The sequence below is a fragment of the Beta vulgaris genome, chromosome 8, assembly GCF_026745355.1.
Source record: "Beta vulgaris subsp. vulgaris cultivar EL10 chromosome 8, EL10.2, whole genome shotgun sequence".
In the NCBI taxonomy this organism is placed as follows: domain Eukaryota; kingdom Viridiplantae; phylum Streptophyta; class Magnoliopsida; order Caryophyllales; family Amaranthaceae; genus Beta; species Beta vulgaris.
In genome coordinates, this window is record NC_079209.1 from 38,527,132 (window position 1) to 38,534,007 (window position 6,876).

Consider the following 6,876-nt stretch of genomic DNA (forward strand, 5'->3'; position numbering starts at 1 on the left):
TCCAGAAGGTGATCGAACGAAAGAATCAGTCGAGCAGGGTAACTGACTGGGCTAACCAAATATCAGACTTCAGTATTGAATTCGAGCCCAGTGCAAGCCCTGGCTGACTTTATAGTAGAATGCACGTCCCGGCCCGAGCCTACCGAAGAAGGATCGCGGAACCTATTTGTCGACGGGTTGTCATACAATGCAAGATCCGGCGCCGGGCTTTTGATCCTCGATCCGCAGGGCAACATAACTAAATACGCAATTAAGTTTAACTTTGCCGCCTTGAATAACGAGGCCGAATATGAAGCACAGCTCCTTGGTTTCCAGCTCTGCAAGACGGACTGCGCTCGAAAACTCAAAGCCCACTCTGATTCCCAGCTCATCGTTGGACAGGTGACGGGGGAGTCCGAGGCAAAAGAAGATAACATAAAGTTGTATTTGAGAAAAGTAATGGAAGAAATTTCTGGCCTATCACTCTTCACCATATTCGTATGATTTATTGAAGTTACTTGTATAAATAATAAATGAGGTTACTAGAATTATTTAACTGGGTTACTCATAAGATTAAATGAGGTTACTCATAGATTGAATGATTACTAGTATGAATTAATTGGGTTACTCATATGATAAAAATGGGGTTACTCATATAATAAAACTGGGTTACTTTTGGAACAATTGAGGTTACTTGATCAAATAGGATCATCATATGATAAAATAAGGTTGATATTATGAATTAATGAGGTTACTCGTATGAAAAAACGAAGTTATTTTTGTGAACAAGAGTTCATCATTTGAATAAATGAGGTTACTAATCAGTTTACTTTTATGAATGAATGAGGTTACTCATTTGAATAAATGCGGTTACTTTTGTGTACTTTTGGGGTTACTCGTATGATTAAATGTTGTTACTCATATGATTTATTGAAGTTACTTGTATAAATAATAATTGAGGTTACTAGTATGAATTAATTGGGTTACTCATATTATTAAATGAGGTTACTCATAGATCAAATATAACGAATATGAATTAATTGAGTTACTCATATGATAAAAATGGGGTTACTCATATAATAAAATGAGGTTACTTTTGTGAACAATTGAGGTTACTTGATCAAATAGGGTCATCATATGACTAAATAAGGTTATTATTGTGAACTAATGAGAATACTCGTATGAAAAAATTAAGTTACTTTTGTGAACAAATCAGGTTACTCATTTGAATAAATGAGGTTACTAATCAGTTTTACTTTTATGAATGAATGAGGTTACTTGTTTGAAGAAATGCGGTTACTTTTGTGAACCTTTGGGGTTACTCGTATGGTTATATGAGGTTACTCATATGATTTATTGAAGTTACTTGTATAAATGAAGGAGGTTACTAGTATGAATTAATTGGGTTACTCATAAAATTAAATGAGGTTACTCATAGATTAAATGACATTACTAGTACAAATTAATTGGGTTACTCATATGATAAAAATGGGGTTACTCGTATAATTAAACGGGGTTACTTTTGTGAACAATTGAGGTTACTTGATCATATATGGTCATCAAATGATTAGATAAATTTAATATTGTGAACTAATGAGGTCCCCTGTATGAAAAAACGAAGTTACTTTTGTCAACAAATGAGGTTAATCATTCGAATAAATGAGGTTACCAATCGGTTTACTTTTATGAATGAAAGAAGTTACTCGTTTGAATAAATGCGGTACTTTTATGGATCTTTGGGGTTACTCGTATGATTAAATGAGGTTACTGTATGAACCGTTGAAGTTACTTGTATAAATAATAAATGAGGTTACTAGTATGAATTAACTGGGTTACTCATATGATTAAATAAGGTTACTGATAGACCAAATGACACTACAAATATGAATTAATTAGGTTACTCATATGATCAAAATTGGGTTACTCATATAATAAAATGGGGTTACTTTTGTGAACAATTGAGGTTACTTGATCAAATAGGATCACCATATGATTAAATAAGGTTAATATTGTGAACTAATGAGGTTACTCGTATGAAAAATGGAAGTTACTTTTGTCAACAAATGAGGTTACTCATTTGAATAAATGAGGTTACTAATCAATTTTACTTTTATGAATGAATGAGGTTAGTTGTTTAAATAAATGTGGTTACTTTTGTTAACCTTGGGGGTTACTCCTATGATTATATGAGTTTACTCGTATGATTTATTGAACTTACTTGTATAAATGAATGAGGATATTAGTATGAATTAATTAGGTTACTCATAAGATTAAATGATGATACTCATAGATTAAATGACATTTTTTTTTTGGCAATTCAAAATTTTTATTGACTACCAAAAAAATTGGTGATAATTACAAGCTAAACTCCACAAAACTTCCACAATTAGCTACACAAGACTAACCACATCAGAAGTTCCTATCCTACTGAACTAATAACATCCTCTCTGCTTCATTACAATTGCAAGCAACTTGAAAAATAACTCGATTGATCAAGACAGCTGGTGAACAGGAAGTATTCTCAAATATTACACTATTTTTTTGACACCAAATAGTGTGCACTGCCTCAGAGAACATCATCACATAGACTCTTGATTTCAAGCTCTCACTATGAGCTTTTGAACAGGCAATTCTGCTTTCAACATCAAAGGAACCAGCAGTTCTATTGAAACCCATCTTCTGTAGTAGACCATTCCAAACTTCAGTAGAGTAGCTGCACTCAAAAAAGAGATGCTGGATAGACTCATTCTGTGTATCACACAACCTACATTGCAATTGACATTCCACATTCCATCTACTAATTCTGTCAGTGGTAGGAAGTCTGTTTTGAACAGCTAACCACACAATGAACTTGCTTTTTGGGCTGGCTCTATTATTGCAAATAATTCTTCTCCATTGCACTTTCTGCATCTCCCCTTGAATGAGCTTGTAAGCTTTTTTTATACTGAACTTCCCATTAAGCAACAAATCTTCCCAGTTCCCCAATTGCACCCTCAACTCTTAACTTTAAGATTTTCTTAAGATGCCAGGACATGTTGTTTGTTATTCCAACAGTAGACACATCATGTCTTCTAAGATAATAGGCAGCTATCCACTTGACCCACAGCTTGTCTGTTTTGTAAGTGATAGCCCAAAGAAGCTTCAACATTGCAGCCTTATTCCAGTTCTCCATATTGATCAAACTCCACCCACCTGAGACTTTAGGATTGTAAAAATTCTGCCAAGCCACAGGAGCTTTTCTGGAATCTAGAGTTAACCCAGTCCACAAAAACTTCCTACAGATTGCTTCCACTGCTTTAATAACCTTTTTTTGGCAAAGGAAAAATATGAGCCCAATAATTCTGCATGCTACTTAGAATGCTTCTCACCAATTGCAGTCTACCAGCATAACTAAGGTGTTTTGTCATCCAAGATTGAGCTCTGCTAGTAATTTTCTCCACCAGCACTTTACATTGAGAGATTGTAAGCTTTTTGGAGTTAAGAGGAACCCCAAGATATTTAAAAGGAAGCCTCCCTATAGGCATACTAATAGCATTTGCAATCATCTGAGCATCATCTTCATTGACACCAGCAACATATATATTGCTTTTCTCCACACTGGCTACCAACCCTGATGCCTTAGAGAATTTCCCAAAAGCATTCATTATTTTAACTACTGAACTTATATCAGCCCTTGCAAACATTAGTAAATCATCTGCAAACATAAGATGATTAAGAGAGATTCTCTCACATTTGGGGTGATAATTGAAGTCAGGATCATCCTTAAGCTCTTTCAAACACCTGCTGAGGTATTCCATACTGAGTGCAAAAAGAAAAAGAGACAGAGGATCTCCTTGTCTTAGACCCTTTTTAGCAGCAAAAGGAATAGTAGGGATACCATTTATGGCAATGGAATAAGATACAGTTCTGACACAACCCATTATCCATCCCACAAACACTGTAGGAAAGCCCAGCTCAATCAACATTTTCTCTAAAAAAGGCCATTCCACAGAATCATAAGCCTTTTTTATGTCCACCTTGATGACACACCTTGGTGAAATATGTTTTCTAGAATACCCTTTTAGCAGCTCAGTGGCTAAAAAGTATTGTCAGCAATATATCTCTCTGGTATGAAACCAGATTGAGCTTCATTCACCACCTCCTGCATCACAGCTTGCATCCTATGAGTGAGAATCTTTGAGATTATTTATAGAGGGTGGTGCAACAGGCTATGGGCCTGAAATCCTTAGCATACATAGCTGAGGTTACTTTAGGGACCAGTGTAATAACAGTGTTATTAACTGGTTTGTGAAGGTAAGCTTGATAAAAATTTGTAAACATCATGTTTGATTATATGCCAGCTTTTTTTAAAAAACAACCCATTAAACCCATCAATCCCTGGAGCCTTGTTGTCATCAATCTGATACAAAGCTCTATCAATTTCTTCTGTAGTGACTGGTTTTATAAGAATTACCCTGGTTTCTAAAGATAACACTGGACCAGCTCTAATAGTGTTTAGATCTAGACCAGTCAAAGAGGTAGCACAATCACCCAGCAACTTCTTATAGAAACTGATAATTTCTTCTTGAATTGCCTCAATGGAAGTTAGACAATCTCCCTGACAGTTTTTAAGCATTCCAATTCTATTCCTTGCTTGTCTTACTTTAACTGCAGTGAAGAAAATTTTTGTATTTGCATCCCCCTTAGCAAGCCAATTTATTCTTGACTTTTGTCTGATGATACTTTCCTCCACTCTTGACCAGTGTCTAAGAGAATTGACCAACTCCCTTTCTTCATTCTGTAAATGAGTATCTGTATTAATTGCCATGTTGTTCTGAATATTTTGAAGATTAACTCTAATACTTTCCACTTTATTGTGAGCATTAGAATAATGAGTAGTCTGCAGCCCCTTCAAAGCTCTTCTCACAGCTTGAAGTCTTTTCCACACTCTCTTCATATGATACCTATCATCCACTGATCTCCAAGCTTCTGTCACTACCTCAATAAACTTTGCATCTTCAGCCAGAATATTGAGGAATTTAAAAGGTCTACCCCTCTTCCTAACTGTATTTTGAAATGTTACCACCAATGGAGTATGGTCAGATACACCACTTGGTAGATAGTTCACCATAAGATCAGGAAAAGCTTCTAGCATACTGCCATTTATCACAGCTTTACCAATCCTACTGCAGATTCTTGCACTTCCCAGACTCTTGTTATTCTAAGAGTAGAAAACTCCACAATAAGCAGCTTCAATCATGTGGGAGGCTGGCATGAACTCAGCAAAGTCCTAAGTTTCTTGTTCACTTACCTCCACCCCATTTATTCTATCCTGAACACTCCAAACAGCATTAAAGTCCCCAATGCAGAGAATAGGATCATTTATAGTGCTAGCCAATCTTTCAAGTTCTACCCAAAGAGGTTTCCTATCAGCAATGGTGTGAAGTCCATAAACTACAACCAATGTGTAGCTGCTAGTATATTTATGCACTTTAATAGCCATGCATTGTTCAGATTTATATAGGACATCCACTATAATGTCTCCTGGTTTCCACCCAAACCAAATCCTCCCTCTAGGAGAGAACCCATAGTTATCAATCCAACTCCAGCTATCCCCAAATTTCTTTTGAATCTTACTACAGTTACTAGCTCTAACCTTAGTCTCAAACAAAGCACAGCAAGTAGCATGATTAAGATGAAGAGTCTGCTTTACCTCCTTTATTTTGAGGGGGTCATTGAGGCCCCTCACATTCCAAGAAATCAACTCCATTCATGATAGATAGGGGTTTGGTCCCCTAGCACCCCCAGCTTTTGCTGAGTCCAATTGAGAGAAGTTAACAGTTCCATTTTTATGAAAGGCAACCTGTTTACCCTTGGACTTCCTGGTTACAATTTTCCATGGTTCTTCTTCTTCAGTCATTCTAGGCACATGATCAGGAGTAACAGCAGGAGTATTCACCATATTAGTCTCTACAACTATAGCAGGACCCCCACCTAAGCAGGCATCAACTACCATAGAAGGAGCCACAATATGTGAGATGTCTCCATTTGTCTCCTCTATTTCATCAAGAGTTATTTGTACTTCTTCAGGAATCTGTTCCTTTGAAATTACAGTTTCTATCTTCTTTTTAGGAACCCATTTCTTCACCCACTTTGCAGGAGCTTTAGTATTGGCCTCACAGTTGTGACCAATTACTTGACATTTTTTACAGAACTCAGGCAACCAATCATAGACCACTTTTTGTTTAAACATAGCTCCAGTAGGATCTTCTATTGCTATCTCATACAAGATTTCTTTAGTGACATCTATTTCCACTAGTATTCGTGCAAAGGAAATTCTTAAGGTCTTGGTTGTACATTCATCTGCATACACTGGGACCCCTAGTAAGCTTCCAATTCGACTCAATGAATTCTCACTCCAACAGTTCAATGGTAGATTAGGTAATCTGACCCAAATAGGAACAACTTTTAGAATTTTATTATGAAAATCAAACGTAGCTGTCCATTTCTTCACAATCATTGGTTTACCAAAAAACAAATGTGGCCCAACATACACAACAGAGTTCCTTTCTTCCTTCGAGTACATTTTCACCACAAAATAGCCTTCATCATGTTTATATACTCCAGGTTCAGATTTAAGTCCCCATTGAGCTTTAATAAAACCTAACATGGCAGTCATGGTTGGATTTTGCCCAACAACATACACAATGATGGCATTTTCCCAACTAGTATTCATTATATCAATTTCATTTTTATCTAACTTAGCAGTAGGATTACCTTCTACTATAGTAGGAGCAACAAACATAAGACCCATACCTTTATCAGAGATTCTATTTTGTCCCGTGAAAGTCTGCCATTTTTGAGTTGCCACCTCCACATGCTCCGAGCTAGATCGATTCAACCCACTACTTATCGGTT